This window comes from Protopterus annectens, chromosome 6.part1 (genome assembly GCF_019279795.1).
Source record: "Protopterus annectens isolate FY-2018-M chromosome 6.part1, PAN1.0, whole genome shotgun sequence".
NCBI lineage: Eukaryota > Metazoa > Chordata > Ceratodontiformes > Protopteridae > Protopterus > Protopterus annectens.
Genome location: NC_056738.1, coordinates 385,220,335 through 385,239,313, shown reverse-complemented (window position 1 = coordinate 385,239,313; position 18,979 = coordinate 385,220,335). Strand labels below are relative to the sequence as shown.

General features: G+C 43.4%; 1 protein-coding gene across 4 annotated transcripts in view; it reads right to left on the bottom strand.

Annotated features, from left to right (window-relative positions):
• The window catches only part of DPF2 (double PHD fingers 2), a 779,856-nt gene that overhangs the window by 432,568 nt on the left and 328,309 nt on the right, over nt 1–18,979 (bottom strand). The gene's annotated exons all lie outside the window — the stretch shown is intronic.

Genomic DNA, 18,979 nt, shown 5'->3' with positions numbered 1-18,979 from the left:
GTATCAACATCATAACCTCACAGTAAGACGCTGTCCGGTTCGATTCTCAGCTAGAGCATCTTCTATGTGGAGACATGCGTGAATGGGCGTACCTTTGTTGAAGGTTGTGCGTCAGGCCTGGCAAGCCAGTACGTAAAAATCAACTGCCAATCATTAGTGGACTGGAGTTCCGCTGTGGCGACCCCTAACCGGGAAAAGCCGAAAGACACATCATCAACATCTTAAGGCATATGCCAGGTATGACCACTAATTCTCCTCTCCTTACAGCCCTATGCAAAGGACATGGGTAAAACCACAGGTAAGAGAGAGAGGGAACCTACACTGCTCCAGCATTCCCTCTAATTAAGCATCTACATTTATGGTGCTTTACACACACAATTGTACTACATTCATCATAGGGAACGCAGGAACAATATTACTAGGCAACTGATCACAGCAACCACAATATGCCTAGCCATATACACTTTTAAGTAGACACACTTAAAAGCTCTTGCTACTCCCTTACAAGCACTTAATAGTGCCACCTCCGGAATCAAGCAGGACTCCAAATGACAACCCTGGTGTAAAATTGTGCCTTCCCATCCAATCATCAAGACTACCCTCAAAGACTTACAAATCAGTCCTTTGCTTGTTATGCAGTGATAACTTATTCCACTGGCTGGGAATATGCAGAGTAATGCTGCAGTATAAATCTTTAACCATGGGAAGTGTATGCAACTTTAACAAGTTCCTTGTAACAGAGACTAGACGTGACCTGTGTATCTAGAGATCTAGACACAAGAGACAGAGAAAGAGAGAGATACAAGTAATTTACTTAACCTGTTAATGCAGACATAACTTGACAGCATTGCAATATAACATTTAATTAGGACATAAAAAGAAGTTATGTCTTACCATAACCTTCCATCTGTGTTGTCGATCTTCATCTATTCTTGATTAATGGGTTACAGTTCTGATCCTTAGAACCAATCCAGCCCTTATATAGCACACCAGCCAAAAAAAAACTCTCGAGCTAATGGTCTACCCACAATGCCCCTCTCTACATTACCTCAGATCAAGTTCGCAGACTTATAGAAAATAGATGGAAATTAATCCACAATGAAGAAGCCATGTCCAAGGAGCATCCTAACAGAAGACCCAGGAAAAAAGATTGCTCCGCCAGGAATCCACAGGAGGGGGAAGGAGGGTAGGATGTCAAGAACAGATGAAGGTCTGTCGGAATGTATCTGACCAGACACCTGCTGCAGCTTGAAAGGCCCCAAAAGTTCCTCACCAAAAGGATAAAGGGTCTCAAAAATATGTCTTATGCTGCCCGACTGAAAGAACTCCAGCTCTATTCAGTCTCATACCGCTTGCTCAGAGGTGACCTGTGCCTGACATATAAGGCCATGTCAAACCCAGATTTGATGAATATGCTTCACCTCAAAAAATCTAGATCCCTCAGAACCACAAGGGCGGGAGACTTAAACCTTGACACGGTTATAAATAGAACGTGCTGGAGGGACAGATTCATCACCCAGAGACTCCCTATGCTGTGGAACAAAATCCCGGTACATGTGAGGCAGAGCACTCTCTGGCCTTGTTCAAGAGGAATCTTGACCAATGGATGGGAGATTGCAGATATACCCCAGGGATTACTTCAGTGTCACTGCTTGACAGAGGCACAGCAAAATGATAGGCATAGTTTTTATTCAACTAAAGGGGTGCAAAGCCACATAACTATGGGCTAGGCTTATAAATGCCCTTGGGCAGATAGCCTAGTATGAACCTATGAACACAGATGGAATGTTATGGTATGACATAACTTCTTTATCTGACATTGTCAATCTTCATCTAATCTTGACTGATGGGACAGAGTCCCAAGCTACTTTAGATCCTGGGTGGCCCTATGGAAGAATATTCCTGAGAAGCACAGAACCAAAGGCGGCTCTTCCCCTGGAGATCAAATCCAATCTGTAATGAGTAATAAAGGTATGCAGAGTAGTCCATGTTGCTGCTGCACATATTTCACTCATGGAAGACTTCGAATGGAAAACAGCTGAAGTAGCCATAGATCTGGTGGAATATGCCTTCACCAGCACTGGTAGTTTTACTTTCTGTTATAAATGAAAGTAACGCAACCTCTTAACCATTTTGACAAGGTAACAGACACAGATTTTGCTACGGTTGCGCCAGAGAAAGACAAATAATTGTTCTGGATTTCCTGAATTCTTTAATTCTGTTGAGGTAGAAATGTAACTGTCTGTGAAAATGTAACAAGCGTAAGCAATATTCGCCTTTGTTGGAAAAATTTGGAAAGAAGACAGGTAAGTCTATAGTCTGATTAATCCTGGACTCTCAGATCACCTTTGGAAGAAATAATGGATTGGTCCTGAGTGTAATTCTATCCTTATGGAAAATTAAGTAAGGGGGCTTTGAACATAAGGCTTGCAATTCGGATACTTGTCTTGCAGAGGTTACAGCTATAAGTAGAAGCATTTTCCAAGAGAGGAACTTTTAAGTCTCAAGTAGCTGCAGGTTCAAAGGGGGTAAGTACCAGTGATTGCAAAACAACAGTCAAGTCCCAAGGGGGCAGTGGATCTTTAAATGGAGGCTTTAAACGAATAGTTCCCTTGAGGAAGACCTCACATAGTCTGTGTGTAATTAAGGGTAGATCTCTGAAGCCATTATGAAAATTAGAGGTGGCAGCTAGAATGACTTACAAAAAATATTGGCTAAAAATTCTAAATTTTTTTCCACATGGGGCTGAAAGAGGGTCAAGGCCATTATCACAAGCGCAGATCTCTTCCACTTACTGAGGTAGAGATTCCTGGTGGATGGTTTATGAGATGACAGCAAAATTTCTTTATACCAGGGATGGATTAGTATTATGCCTGGTGACTTATGAAATTGGAGAAACCAAGCAGTTAGCTTGAGACTTTGAAGACTAAGATGCACCAGTCCCTGAGGGTGAGAGAGAAGGTCTGTAACTTGATCCACAATCCATTGACAGTGAACTAAATGAGGCCACAGGAAGGGAAACCAAATTTGTCGAGGCCAGAAGAGTGCAATGAAGATTACTTTGCTTCTCAACCTGGACGGTTTCTTGAGAAAAAGAGGGATCAGAGGGAAAGGAGGAAAGTCATAGTGGAGACCCGGGATCCAGTGAAGGAGAACAGCATCTCTCAGGGACTCCTCCTGAAGGGGGGTTAGGGCAAAGTAGCTTCTGCACTTGTTGTTTTGAGGTGATGCAAAAAGGCTGCAGCAAAGCTGGCCGCAGTGACAAAGGGGAATAGCAGGGTGAATTCTGTTGCCTGTAGCAGAAGATGTCTGGTGGAAGTGGTGTGGAAGTGGTGAGGAGACAGTTCTCCAGATACGGAAACATCCAGAATCTGTGCAGTCTCAAGTGAGCTGTTACTGCTGCTATACATTTGGTGAACACCCTGGGGGCTGTGGTGAGACCAAAGGGCAGCACCCTGAACTGAAAGTGACTGGCTCCTAGCCAGAAGTGGGGAAACCTTCTTGAGCGTTTGTCCATTTTTATGTGGCAATACACGTCTTAAAGGTCTACACAGCAAATCCAATAATTTTTCTCTAGAAAGGGAAGCACTGACTGAACTGTGACCATCCGGAATTTGGACTGTCGAACAAATATGTTTAGAATGCAGAGATCCAGAATTGGTTTCCAGTCCTCTGTCTTTTTTGGCACCAAAAAGAGTCTTGAGTAAAATCCGGATCCTATCTGGTTTGGTCAGACTTCATGGATGACTTTTTTTGTAGCAGCTTTTGTATTTCCAAGGCTGCTTGGTCCATCTGACTGGGTGGAACATCGGGGAGTCTTGTTCAGGTTCTTGGGTGAAAGGGACAAGGTAACCTCTGGAAATTAATCTTAGCACCCAGGCATCTGTGGCTATTTGTCGCCAGACTGTTGGGAGCAAAGAAAATCTTGTGACTCCCTCTAGAGATAAGCAATCAGGTCATCAAGCAAACTGGCCCTCTCCATAGCCTGAAAGGCAGGCCCCCCTGAGGGGGGGAATGGGAGCCTGGAATAGAGGAGGAAGACCCTAGCCATCATATGCTGGTCCACCAACCTATATCAACTTCAGAAAGACTCCATTCCAGAGGGGGATTCAGTCTCTCTATGAAAGGGCTAAGGAGTTGACCCAGAAAGGGGTCAATGGATGGAGAATATCTAGTCCTGGGTGCACATAAAGTCTCAGTCTTCAGCACTGGGGCAGAAGGTAGGGGCTGCAGAGCCACAGGAGATGTCGGTACAGACGTGTTAACCAATGAAGCCGGTGCCGTCACTGAAGTCGTAATTGGTGTTGGTATCATAATAGGTGTCGATGGCCATGAGGTAGCAGTTGGTGCAGAGGACTCAGTTTGTTCCAAAATTTCTGGAAACTTTGATTTTGGTTCCAAAGAAGATCCAGCAGAAGGGTATTGATGTTTTTTAGATGTTGGTGCCGATGGAGACGTCAGCACCAAATGACTAGACTGAGCCAGAGGCCTTTGGAGACTGGTCAGCCTTGGACAACACCTTTGTCAAAAGGTGCTTTAAGAAGCCCTTAAAGAGTAAGTTTGCTCCTACATTTTACCAGGGCTCTAGTACTAAAGCCCTGACAGACCGAACACTCAATATCAACATGTGAAGCACTCAAACAGTATACACATTTATCATGGCCATCAGAGTTCGATATTTTTCTGCCGCACTCTTGGCACTGCTTGAAACCAGTAGTTGATTTTGATTTATCTGCCATTATAACCAAGAAACACCAAAGTGCAAAGAAAGGGACAGAAGACACAATCGCACACAGACAGAAGAAAGTACCATACCAGCAATGGTAGGAAAGATTGCCTATCAGTAAAGATAAAAGAAAAGAGAGGGGAAAGCTACCAACTATGGTAGGTAAGAAATACCAAGTGGTACAAGGATAAGGGAATGAAACAGTTCCACAAATAGAAAGGGTAGACATAAGGTATAGAAAATGCCTGAGATAGCTAAAAATAAGATCGTAAGATGAGAAAACTATATATTAAAAAAAAATATATATATATATATATATATATATATATATATATATATATATATATATGTGTGTGTGTGTGTGTGTGTGTGTGTGTGTGTGTGTGTATAGTGTGTATATATATCTATATATATTTATATATATATATCTAAACATATATTATATATATATATATATATATATATATATACATATATATATATATATATATACACATATATATATATATATATATATATATATATATATCTATACATATATACTTAGCTGCGAGTGAGTCGGCTAACATGTCTTTCTACAAGAGTGGCAAATGAGAGCTAAGATAATGTAGAGGGGGGCATTCTGGGTAGACCATTAGTTCAAGACTTTTTTTGGCTGGATTGAGCTATACAATGGCTGGATCGGTTCTGAGAATCGGAAAGTACAGTTTTGTACCTACCATAAATGTAGATGTCCGATAGGTATGCATCTGCAGTCCTTACATATGGGTTGTCCTTCCTCAGGCAGCCCTTCGGTCGACCGGATTCCAAAGTCTGGGTCCGACGTCGGCTGATGTCGCCCTTTTCCCGACGTCACAGCGCTCGGGGTATAAAAGCATCAGCCGACGCCATGTTCCTCAGTTTTTCTTGCCCCAGATGCCAGGTGCCCTCTAAAGGCGGCTAACTTTTGGAGAAATGATTAAATTCCAATCATGCAAACCAATAAATAACAAATACACCATAAAAGATAACCCCAGCTAGCTAAAAGGAGGGGTAGGTACCCAAAGAATACCACAGAGGGGTAGGAGGTGACTGCAGATGCATACCTATCGGACATCTACATTTATGGTAGGTACAAAACTGTACTATGTCCTTCAAGGATGCATCTGCAGTCCTTACATATGGGTAGAATACCATAGTCAAGCTGGGGGTGGTAGGACCTAAGAAAAGGATGGTGTAGCTAACATGCCCTGCAGGACTGCCGTAGCAAAGCCTGCTCTGGATATGGAATATAAAGGCAGGTTGTAATGCTTGGAAAATGTATACACAGAGCTCCATGTAGCAGCTTCTAAAATGTCCTTTGTAGCCACCCCTCTTAAGAAGGCTGTGGAGGTGGCTGTTGCTCTGGTGGAATGAGGTCTGATGGTAGCTGGCACAGCTTTTCCATGAAAAGAGTAACAGAATCGAATGCAATTTCCTATCCATTTTGAAACTGTTTGTTTGGAAATTGCTCTTCCTTGTACACCAGTAGCGTATGCTACAAACAGTTGGTCAGTTTTTCTGTAAGCCTTAGCTCTGTCCAAGTAGTAGCGCAACTGTCTGTGAATGTCCAGGGTATGCAGAAGTTTCTCTCCTTTATTTTGTGTACTTGGAAAGAAAGTAGGCAGGTGGATAGCTTGGTTCAGTGAGACCCTGGATACCACCTTTGGCATGAATGAGGGATTGGTTCTCAAAGAGACTCTGTCCTTATGGAAAATGAGAAATGGTTGTACTGCCATAAGGGCCTGCAACTCAGATACTCTTCTTGCTGAGGTTATGGCCAGAAGGAAGGCAGTCTTCCAAGACAGGAATTGCAGTTCTGCAGATGCTGCTGGTTCAAATGGGGGTAGCGTTAATTTTTCCAACATGAAGTTAAGGTCCCATGTAGGCACTGGTGGTGTCCTTGGAGGGTTGATGTTTTTTATCCCTTTTAGAAACTGCCTTAGCAGAGGATGAGAAAATACAGGTGGATCAGTGTTGTACTCTGCTGAAATAGCTGAAGCATGGATTTTTATGGATGAGTAAGAAAGGCCATTATAGAGCATTTCAGCCAGGTAATCAAGGATATGTGGGATGCTCATTACTGTCGGATCCTGACCCTGTGCGGTGCTCCAGGTTCGAAATCTTTTCCATTTTGCTGAATATGCCTTTCTTGTGGAAGGCCGCTGAGCTTCCATGATGATATCCATTACCCTCTTGGATAGTTTATCCTGGGGGGGAGTCTAGGTATTTTCCAGGCTGTCAGTTGCAAGGTTTTCAGGCTGGAGTGCAGAGTTTTGTAGTTGTGCTGTGTCAGAAGAAGTGGCCATTGTGGTAGGGGCCACAGGTTTGTGCATGCCATGCTTTTTAACAGTGGGTACCATTGTTGTCTTGGCCAGTCCGGAGCTATCAGAATCACTTTTGGTTGTTCTGTCCTGATCTTCAGTAAGACCTTGTTCATTAACGGAAGAGGTGGGAATGCATATACTGTTAGAGCATTCCAGCTGAAGGATAGGGCGTCCACCTTCCATGCTTGGGGATGGTATGTCCTTGTGCAGAATTTCTTCAGGTGATGGTTGTGGGGAGGCAAAAGATCTATGTCCGCCTTCCCAAGATTGTGTTATCTGAAGAAAAATGTCTGGATGCAACATCCATTCGTGTGGATCCATGGTGTTTCTGCTTAGGCTGTCTGCCAGTACATTTTCCTTTTCTGGTACGAACTGGGAATGCAGTTGTATATTGCGTTTTAGGGAAAATTCCCAAAGATTCATTGCCAACCTGCAAAGAGGGTAGGAATGGGTACCTCCTTGCTTGTTTATGTACCACATAACTGTGGTATTGTCTGTCTTTATTAGCAGGTAACCTTGATGCAGGAAATGTTTGAAGGCCTCGATTGAATGTATCACTGCCAGCATTTCCTTTTGGTTGATGTGCAGGCACAATTCCTTTTGAGTCTACTGCCCCTGAATACATCTGCCCTTCATGTGCGCTCCCCATCCATGGTCTGAGGCGTCCGTGTGATGGTTTGGCTGATATGAGGCTTGCTGAAAGGTAGGCCCATGTTTGACTGACTTGCTTGTGCCCACCACAGAAATTCCTTTTGAAGGCATGGAATCAGGGGGATCAAGGCTTCTAGGCTGTGACTGTGTTGAGACCATAGACTCCTTAGGTACCATTGCAGTTTCCTCATATGCAGTCTTGCCTGTGGAATCAGCAGAATGCAAGATGCCATGAAACCCAGGGCCTGCAGGATTTTCCTTGCAGTCAGCTGGGTTTGTGTTGTCAGATTTTTGAAATAATCCGGTAGTTGTTCTTGTTTTTCTTCTGTGAGAAAAGCCATTTGGGTGTTTGTATCCAGCTTTGCACCCAGAAAAATTATTCTTTGGGAGGAACAAGTCTTGATTTCTGATAGTTGACTGTGTATCCCAAGGCCTGTAGTAGGCGGATGGCATAGCTCAAGTGTTTTAACAATGTTTGTTGGCTGTCCGCTTGTATAAGGCAGTCGTCCAGGTATGGGTATATTTGAATCCCCTGAAGTCTGCAATGTGCAATTACTGATGCCAGGCATTTTGTGAATACGCAGTAGATAAGCCAAAGGGCAATGCTGAGAATTGATAATGCTCTGAACCTGCAAGAAATCTGAGGTGTCTTCTGCAACTTTGTCTGATAGGGACATGCAGGTATGCCTCCTTGAGGTCTAGAGTTACCAGCCAGGACCCCTTGCCCAGCATGGGAAGGAGCTGCTGTAAGGTCAGCATTTTGAATTTTGGCACGAGGAGATAAGTATTCAGTGCGGACAAGTCTAGAATAGGCCTCCATTGCTTTTCTTTTCTTGGAACAAGGAATAGTCTGGAATAAAATCCTTGGCCTTGCTCTGTGAAAGGAACCTTTTCTATTGCCTTCATTTGTAGTAGTTTGGAAATCTGCTTGAAAGCCTCTGCCCTTTGATTTGGTGGCAGGTTTGGCATGCCTTGTCTTCTTGGTAATGTATGAAAATGGAATCTGTATCCTTTGTCTATTATTTGCAGTATCGATTTGTCCTTTGTAATACTGTGCCAATTTTCTGAGAATAAAGATAGCTTTCCGCCCAAAGGTGCTTCCAATTGAGCCCTGGTTGGCGGAGTCAAAGCCAAGTCATTGAGTTTGTCCTTGTGCAGTAGATGTAGGTCCTGCACTACCTCTCTGGGTAGGAGGCTGCCATTGATGTCCTCTGTTGGAGCCTCGAGCTTGCCCTCTACCTCTGCCACGTCTGTTTTTCCCTCTTTGAAATCTGTCTGTGTCCGGAAAAGACCAATTCTTAGAAGGCCAATTTCTGATGAATCTAGGTGGTTGGACCTGGAGAAAATCTTTGACTGTTTGAACTGATTTAGCCTTTTCTTCAAATTTCTTTAAGACCTCTTGAGCCGTGGAACCAAATAACTTTTGTTTTTCCAGTGGTGCATCCAGAAGCTTTGCTTTAACATGATCTGGCAGTATTTGTTCCTTCAGCCAAGCATGTCTACGTATAACTGCACCTGTCATTGCTGACCTACATGAAGCTTCCAATGCATCATAACCACACTGTAAGAAATGGTTGCTAACCTGTTGAGAATGCACCAGATCCTGAAGGGCCTTGCGGTCAAGGGATTCAGGAGAGGATAGTTTTTTATGCAATTCATCTAACAGATACTCTTGATACTGTATCATATGGAATTGACAATTTAATGCTCTCATAGAAAGAGTGGAAAAAGTATACACTTTTTTACCCCATCTCTCCAAAGCCCTGGATTCCCTTTCAGAAGGAAGTGGGTTCTTGGCAGTGGTAGTTGTAACCCCTTTAGGGCCCTGGGAAATGGTTTCTGGGTCAGCAGAGTGGCCCTTGTAAAGGTATAGATGTGAGTCCGGGACCCTGTAGTACCTGTCAGGTTTGAGAGGGGCTGGAGGAAGGGAGTCAGGGGAAGTACTAGACTCAGAGTACACATCCTCTATAACATTCAAAACATGAGGAATAGCCAAAGGTCTATGCTGAGGTAAATGTAAAAAGGTCCTTAACCTCTTTCTGGAGTCAGAGAATTCCTGGCCTTGTCATTTGAAATGCTCTCTCATGGTGTGAAGGGTCTCCCCAAAGGAAAACTCTTCGGGTGGGGAGGCCGATGGAATAGATCCTTCTGCATCAGAATCCACGTAGGCCGGAAGGGCCTCCTCCTGGTAGTCCGAAAGGACAGATTCATCTGAGGCCTCATCAGAAGACTGGGGATCTGTCTGCTCTACCCTGGGCCTTTTGCCTGGAGGAGGCTGAGAGCCCCTGATTAAGGAAATAAGGTCCTCAGCCAAGGTTAAGATTTGTGAACTGGTAGTGGATCCCTGAGGAATAGCCTTGGGAGGGAGAGATTTTGGCTGTTTAGCAGCTTTAGCCCGTGTAAAGGCCTTAATGGACATGGATACAGGAGGCCTGGCTGCCCCACGTGCTGGGGTAGATTTATCCACAGAAATGGTGTCGGAAATTTCCTGAGCACCGGTTTCAGACGGAAATTCTATGACCGACTCAGGGATGGCCTCTGGTACCGAAGTTACCGGTTGTGCGGTGTCGCCGGTCTGAAGCAGAGATTCGCTTCAGAAGAGACAGAGACACTCGTGGTAGGCCTAGGCGGAGTCGGTTGAACCGCGGACCGCGTGTGTCGGTCCTTATCTTTTCGTTTTTTGGGTAAATGTGCTGTCGGAAGCTCCAACGGCATGATATAACAAAAACTGTGCCCAAAAAATTCCTCTGCAAACTCTGCCCGACACCTAAGAGTGCGTTTATTGAAGGAAGCACAGGCTGAACAGGCCGAGACGTCGTGGTCTGGGCCTAGGCAGGGTAAGCAGTAAGAGTGGAAATCCTTATGAGGTATTTGTTTCCCACAAGATAAACAATTATTAACTTTAAGCGTTTGATCTGACATCGGCTGAGGCAAGAAAGAGTTCCCAACGGGGTACTTAGCTTTTTTGAAGTCTTCAGTAGTTGAAATCAGAGGAGCTGGCCGACCAGCACTTGCGAACTGCTTCTGCTTCGGGCACCTCGCGGCAAGAAAGACTGAGGAACATGGCATTGGCTGACGCTTTTATACCGAAAAGGGCTATTATCAGCCGACGCCGGACCCAGACTTTGGAATCCGGCCGACCGAAGGGCTGCCTGAGGCAGGACAACCCATATGTAAGAACTGCAGATGCATCCTTGAAGGACATCTGTAACCCATCAGTCAAGATTAGATGAAGATTGACAACATCAGATAATGTCAAACATACGTTTACAGATGAAGTATTATGTGTAGTTTAAAAACAAGGTATGTAATTATTTTTTTACGATAAGGCTGGCACTTCACTTATTACAAATTAACAATATTAATTCTCTGTGCCATACAGGGCACACATTTAACTTTTTACTTATACTACCTTAAGTTAGTTGCCCAGAAGTTTCCGGAGACAAAATATTCCTTTGAAAACGGGGATAACAGTGTTAATTTGTCTATGGACCAATTGTTTGGAATATCTACAACAGATAAAGCTTTTAGCTGTACAGTGAAAAATCACTTTGGAAAGTAAGAAGTAAACATCACTGACTACATAATTTGAAAATTAAGAAAACATTCAGAATATCAGAATCTATGATGGCTCCCAATTATTACTACAATTTATATAAGCTAAACAGACTCCAATAAAAGATCAAAAAACTATTATTCATACTATGTGCAACCTTTGTATCAAAATTTAGCATAAATGTTTACTTTACAATGCAGCTTACAGCCAGAAAATGCAAAGCTACAAACATATCACGCTGAGAAGTTTATATGTTACTCTGCTTTGCCATTTAATTATTATCATAAAGAATGTTTTTTTTTTACTTCTTGAGTGATGCCTAGCTATGACAACTAGCAGACCAAAGATTACTCACTCCCAGGAGAGGAATGTAGTAGTTTATACCGGTCACAGGATGCGTCTGTGGTCAGGCAGTTTCTATTCAAAATTAGAAATACCTGAAAGGATGATAATAGGGTCTAATAATAATGTTATTGTTTATATATCCTGTATAATCTTTTTTAAAAAGCCACTGCAGAATATGAAAGGGCATTTGCCATTACAGTGCAGCTATTTATAGGTTTAGCTCTGAGTACTTTGAGAAAAAACAAAACTGCCTTTGCTGTGTTTAGTTTTCACTTAATGACCTGACAAATGTAACCCACTGAGATTTGTGATCTGATGACAGTATGCACAGGATCATGAAATAGCACTGTATTTATATTATTCTTAGTATAAACAAATAAGAAAAAAGTTATGTCTTACCATAACATTCCATCTGTGTTGTTGATCTTCATCCATTCATCACTGATGGGTTATCGGTTCTGTCCTCAAAACAGAGTCAGCCTTACACTAAGCTCACACCAGCCAAAAACTCTCGAGCTAAGCTTTTACCCATAATACTCTTCTCCCCGTTTCCTCACATCGAGTCTGCCCGAACTTAGTAAAGCAGAGGCCGTCTCTGAGCAAAAAACCCTTAGCCAGGAGTTGGACCAAAAGTATCACCCAGGAGCCTCTAGGAGGGCGAAGGTGGGTGGGACGTGATGAATGAATGAAGATCGACAACACAGATGGAACGTTATGGTAAGACATAATTTCTTTATCTGATGTTGTTAATCTTCATTCCATTCATCACTGATGGGACAGAGTTCCCTAGCTACCTTGTGTCACTCGGGCGGCCCTTATGGAAGAATATTCCTGAGCACCATTGAGCCAAATGAAGCTCTTCCCCTGGAGACCAGATCCAATTTGTAATGATTGATAAAAGTATGAGGAGTAGCCCATGTAGCGGCTGCACAGATGTCATCCATGGAAGCTCTAGAGTGGAAAGCTACAGAAGTTGCCATTGATCTAGTGGAGTGAGCTTTGATTTTTTTGTGCAGACTTTCTCTCATGGTGATAAATGAAAGTTATAGTCTCAGAGCCATTTAGATAAGGTTACTTTAGAAACTGACTTTCCCATTTTAGGGCCAGAGAAGGTCATAACTGGTCTGATTTGCGGATTGTTTTTGTCCTAAGTAAAATCTCAGTTGTCTGTAGACGTCAAGTAAATGAAAACAATACTGTCCTTTGTTCGAAAATTTAGGAAAGAAGACTGGTAGGTCAATACTCTGGTTAATAGAGAAAGTACAGTTGTGTACACTTACCATAAATGTAGATGTTCGAGTGTATTCACTGTTGCAGTCATCACATTTGGGTTATCTGCTTGCAGTAGCCCTCAGTCGGCCTGATTATCAAAGTCTTGGGTCCCGTGTCGGTTGCTGTCTCATCTTCCGTGACGTCAGGTAGTCAGGGGTATAAAGCATGCAGCCGACATCATTACATCAGTTTTTATTGCCCCAGATGTGAGGTGCCCCCCTAATGGGAAGCAATTAAATATATATATATATATATATATATATATATATATATATATATATATAGACAAATAAATATATATATATATATATATATATATATATATATATATATATATACATACACACACACACACACACACACACACACACACACACACACACATATATAAACAAGGATATACCTCCAACAAAAAAGCCAATACACCAAAAAGCTTTTTAAGCATAGTAAAAGGAGCATAGAGGTATAGCCAAAAGAAGTCAGGGGGCTGGAGGGAGAGTACCCAGGAGTGCAACAATGAATACACTCGAACATCTACATTTACGGTAAGTGTACACAACTGTACTATGTTCTTCGTGTTTCACTGTTGCAGTCATCACATTTGGGTAGATTCCCAAAGCTAAGAATGGGAGGAGGAATTTAGATAGCATTAGGAGCAGCTATGAGGCCCCTGCAAGACTGCAGTGGCAAAACCAGCTCTGGATTTAGAGAAAATTGGCAAATGGTAATGCTTTGTGAAGGTATGTACAGAACTCCAGGTAGCAGCTTCTACGATGTCTCTGGTAGGGACACCCCTGAGAAAGGCTGTAGAGGTAGATGCAGCTCTGGTTGAATGGGCAATAATCCCCTGTGGGATAGGTTTTCAATGGTGCTTATAGCAGAAATTAATGCAATGGCCTATCCATTTAGAAATGGTATGCTTTGAAACAGCCTTCCCCTCTGCCCCTGCAGCAAATGCCACCAGCAGTTATTCAGTTTTCCTTTCAGGTTTAGTCCTGTCCAAGTAAAATCTAAGTTGTCTGTGCACATCTAAGGAGTGCAGTATGTTCCACTTTATTCTGTGGATTACAAAAGAAGGTTTGCAAATGAATGGATTGATTAAGAGCCACACTCGATATCACCTTGGGCATGAAGGAAGGATTGGTCCTGAGGGACACCCTGTCTGCATGAAATATGATGAAAGGCTCCACTGCCATAAGGGCCTGTAATTCCGATACCCTTCTTGCAGAAGTGATTGCTAAAAGAAAAGCTGTTTTCCAAGAAAGGAATTTTAACTCTGCACTTGCAGCTGGCTCAAAAGGAGGCAGAGTGAGTTTTTCCAATCCAAAGTTAAGGTCCCAGGCTGGAGTTGGGGCTCTTCTGGGTGGTCTTAAGTTTTTGGCCCCTCTGAGAAACTGCTTGAGCTGTGGGTGAGAAAAGAGGGGGTGCTTCTGTGTTGTAATGAGTTGAAATGGCTAAGGCGTGAATTTTGATGGAGGAAAAGGAAAGGCCCCTGTGAAGCATCTCAGATAAACATTGAAGAATCTGAGGTAAATGTGACGCTGCTGTGGCCAACCCTTGAGTTTGGTTCCAAGCACAGAATCTTTTCCATTTTTCAGCATACGATTTTCTAGTACTGCCTCCAAAATGACATCCAACACTTGTTTACTGAGGGATGGCAATGGGGACTTTAGGTAATTAGCCGGGCTGCCAGGTTCAGTGTTTGAAGCTGGGGGTGCAGAATCTGGCTCCCCTGCTGTGACAGCAGGGTAGGGGTCTGAGGCAGGTGCCATAGGGCTAGCTGTGACACACTGCTGAAGAGGGGGTACCAGTGTTGGCGTGGCCAATCTGGTGCAATCAGTATCATCCTTGACTTGTCCTGTTTGATCTTTAGTAGTACTTTGGAGAGGAGGACAGGCATAAACTGATAAGATTTTTCCAGCGGAAGAACAGAGCATCCACTTTCCAAGCTTGTTTGTGGGGAGTCCTTGTGCAGAATTTGTCCAATTGGTAGTTCTGGGGGGAGGCAAAAAGGTCTATATTTGGGCTCCCCCATTTGTTTATCAACATGTTGAAAGTCTTTGGTTCCAGTTTCCACTCGTATGGGTCCATTAGATTTCTGCTTAGTTCATCTGCCAGTGTATTTAGTTTTCCTGGCAGGGATTCAGCCTGTAGATGCACTTGGTAGCTCAAGGCTGTGTTCCACAGAGCCATGGCTAGTCTGCAGAGGGGGTAGGAATGGGTACCTCCCCTGCTTGTTTATGTACCACATAACAGTGGTGTTGTCTGTCTTTACCATTAATTGTCCTGGAAGAATGTGGTCCTTGAAGGCTGTCAGAGCATTCTGTACAGCTAACATTTCTTTTTTGATTGATATGCAGGTGCATTTGACTTTGGTTCCATTTGCCCTGAATGTACCTCCCTGCCAGGTGAGCCCCCCATGCATAGTCTGATGCATCTGTTGTTAGGGTTTGGGCAGCGGGGGGTAGAGTGAATGGTAGTCCCTTGTTTTGGTGGCAGGCCTCTGCCCATCAAAGGAATTTTAACCATAGGCAAGGTATGATAGGAATCATTGCTTCTAGATCCTGAGAATGTTGACACCAAAGACTTTTTAGATACCACTGTAGTTTCCTCATATACAGTCTTGCATATGGAATTAGTAGAATGCACGAGGCCATGAACCCCAAGGCTTGCAGTATTTGCCTTCCAGATTGCAGGGTTTTTGTAGTTTGAAGTAAGTTGTAAAATGAATTTGCTTCTCTGGCGTGAGGAAAGCCATCTGGAAGCTGTGTTCAAGCTTGCTCCCAGGAACATAATTTGTTGACAGGGCACCAGTTGTGATTTCTTTTCGTTTATGGTGCACCCCAGACAAGTTAGCACCTTTTGTACAAATGCCAGAGGATTCAAAAGCATGTCCTGGCTTTCTGCCCGAATTAGACAATCATCCAGGTAAAGGTATATTTGAACACTTCTTTGCCTGCAAAAAGTAATGACTGGAACTAGGCACTTTGTGAATACCCCTGGGCACAGAAGATAGGCCAAAGGGCAGTACAGAGAACTGATGGTGCATGCAGCCTGCTTTGAAGCGTAGGTATCTTCCTGCAAGATTCCCTGATTGAGATGTGCAGGCAGACTTACTTTAAATCTAGTGTTGCCAAACAGGCATCTTTGCCCATCATGGGAAGCAACTGGTGAAGTTAGTATCTTGAATTTTGGAATCACCAAAAAGGTGTTTAGAATAACAAGGTTCAGGATAGGGTGAAGAGTCGTCTTTTCTGGGTACCAGGAAAAGTCTTGAGTAGAAACCTTGTCCCTTTTCCTCTTCTGGTACAGTCTGAATAGCCTCTAATCTTAAAGAGAGAGTACTTGTTTCTGAGCCTCTGCCCACTTATTTGGGGGTAGATCTGGCCAACCGTTTGGGGTTGGTAACATGTGGAGGTGAAATCTGTATCCTTGGAGGTAAAATCGGTATCCTTGGGAAACTATGTTTAAAACCCATTTGTCCTGGGTAATGAGCTCCCAGTTTTTTGCTTGCAGAGCAATCCTTCCCCCTAAAGGAGCAGTCAGTTGAGAAGTACTTGGAAGATTTAAAGTTAAGTCATTGAGACAGTTTACCATAGGGGGAGTCTTACTACTCCCTGATTTGGAAGTGGGAGCCCACCACTGCTTTGTCCTGTGTCTGTACCCTGGGACTGAAGCCTGGTTGTTCTGCTGGTTCTGGGTTTAAACTGATAAGGCCTGGAAGAGCCAGGAAATGACCAATTTTTTGAGGGCCAATGCCTACCAAATCATGGAGGCTGCACTTGTAAGAAATCTTTAACAGTCTGCATAGATTTAGCTTTTTCCTCCATCTTTTTAAGAACTTCTTCTGCTTTGTTGTCAAACAGGCAGTCCTAATTTAAGGGAGCATCCAGCAATTTAGTTTTAACATGATCTGGCAAAGATTGCTCCTTAAGCGAAACATGCCTTCTAATTACAGACCCGGTGACAGCAGCCCTGCAAGACGCCTCTAGTGAATCAAACTCACATTGCAAAGTATGTTTCCCAATCTGTTCAGCAGAATGCATTAAATCCTGTAAATCCTTATATTCAGCACAATCAGGTATCATCATTTTCTGTTTTAGCAATCCAATAATATGCTGCTGATACTTTAACATATGAAAATGGCAATTTAAGGCCCTGATGGCCAAGGTTGCAGAAGTGTACATCTTCTTACCCCATCTATCCAGGGCTCTGGAATCTCTATCAGAGGGGGTAGGATTTTTGGCAGTAGTAGCCTTAATGCCCTTGGGTCCCCGTGAAATGGTCTCAGGATTTTTAAAAAGAAACTTGTGAGAATCAGGAACCCTGTAATATCTACCAGGTTTTCTGTGAGCAGAAGGTAAAGAGTCAGGGGCCAAGCTAGACTCCGAAAAGGCATCATCAACAATGTCTAGTACAGGTGGGATAGCTAAAGGCCTGTGTTGGGGCAGGAGTAAGAAATCTCTAAGCCTCTTTTTAGAATCAGAGTAATCCTGGCTTTCCCAGTGACAATGCTCCCCTAAGAGTATGCAAGGTTTCACCAAAAGAAAAATCCTCTGGGAGAGAAGCAGAGGGAATAGAGTCCTCTGCATCAGAATCCTCATAGGTGGATAAAGGTACATCCTGGTCATCAGAGGAAACGGAAATTTCAGAATCCTGGTCAGAAGTATCATAAGCAAATTCAGTCCTAGGTTTCTTAGAGGGGGAAGGATGGCTTCCCCTGATTAAAGAAATAAGATCTTCAGCCATTCTTATCATTTGTTTCTTAGGCATAGAGGCCTGACCATGCGGTCTGGTCAGTCTCCTAGGCATGGTTTGAGTTTTAGGCATTAAAGAAGAAGATGGCGTTGGTTTAATATGCAAGTCAGTAGGCCTGAAAACATCCTCAGAAGTCAGTGCCTGCACAGCGGCTCCAGACCCATCCAAGGCAGAGACATCCACAGGTTCCACAGCTGAAGCATCTCATGGCATTCCGGACTCAGAATAGGTCTCAGTAGAGGCCTGCAAATCTGAAGTAGCGGGTATCACGGGCTGCAAAAGAGCCTCACTGAGTACCGGTGAACTGGCGACTAGCTTAGCAGAAGCGCCGTTGGCAGCTTTGGACCTAAGTGGCATGTCTCTGTCTTTATCTTTGCATTTGTTTGGAATTTCGGTAGTCATGTGGCTTACCGAAGACATATCTGGATAATTGAACAGAGCACCAAAATATTTAGAAGCGAAAATATACAGATGACAAATAGCTTGTGGTTTAAATAAGGCAGAAAATCGGCAACGAGGTATGTCGTGCTCAGGGCCTAGGCACGGAATACAGTTATGAATGAAAATCTTTATGGGGTATTTGCTTTCCACAAGAAATACAATTATTGACTTTTACTGACATCGGTTTAGAGCAAGAAAGTTTCCCCAATGGGGTACTTAGCTTTAGTTGAAGACTTCGGTTCTGAAACTCAAAGTGAAAATTTCAGGAGTCTGATGACCGGCACTTGCAAACTGCTTCTGCTTCAGGCACCGCACGGCAAGAAAGACTGATGTAATGGCGTCGGCTGCATGTTTTATACCCCTGACTACTTGACATCATGGAAGATGAGACAGCAACCGACGCAGGACCCAAGACTTTGATAATCAGGCCGAATGAGGGCTACTGCAAGCAGATAACCTGAATGTGATGACTGCAACAGTGAAACACGAAGAACATCTCAGAAATTACTTTGGGAAGGAAGGGTTAGTCCGTAGTCATACTCTGTTCTTATGGAAAATCAAATAAGGATGCTTCATGCATAGAGCATGGAGCTCAAAATGCATCTGGCCGATGTAATGGCCACCAGAAAGAGAGATTTCCAAGACAGAAACTTGATGTCACAAGTGGCTGCAGACTCAAAAGGAGGTCACGTTAAAGACTGTAAAACTAGTGAGAGACTCCATGGTTCTATGGGCTGCTTAACTGGCGGTCTGGAGTGGCAGACTCCTTTCGAAAAGGTTTTGCTTAGGCAATGTGAAATTAAAGAGGAGTCACCAAAACCGTTATGAAAGTTTGAAATGGCAGCTAAATGAACTCGTATAGTTGATGCTGCGGCACCCTCCTCA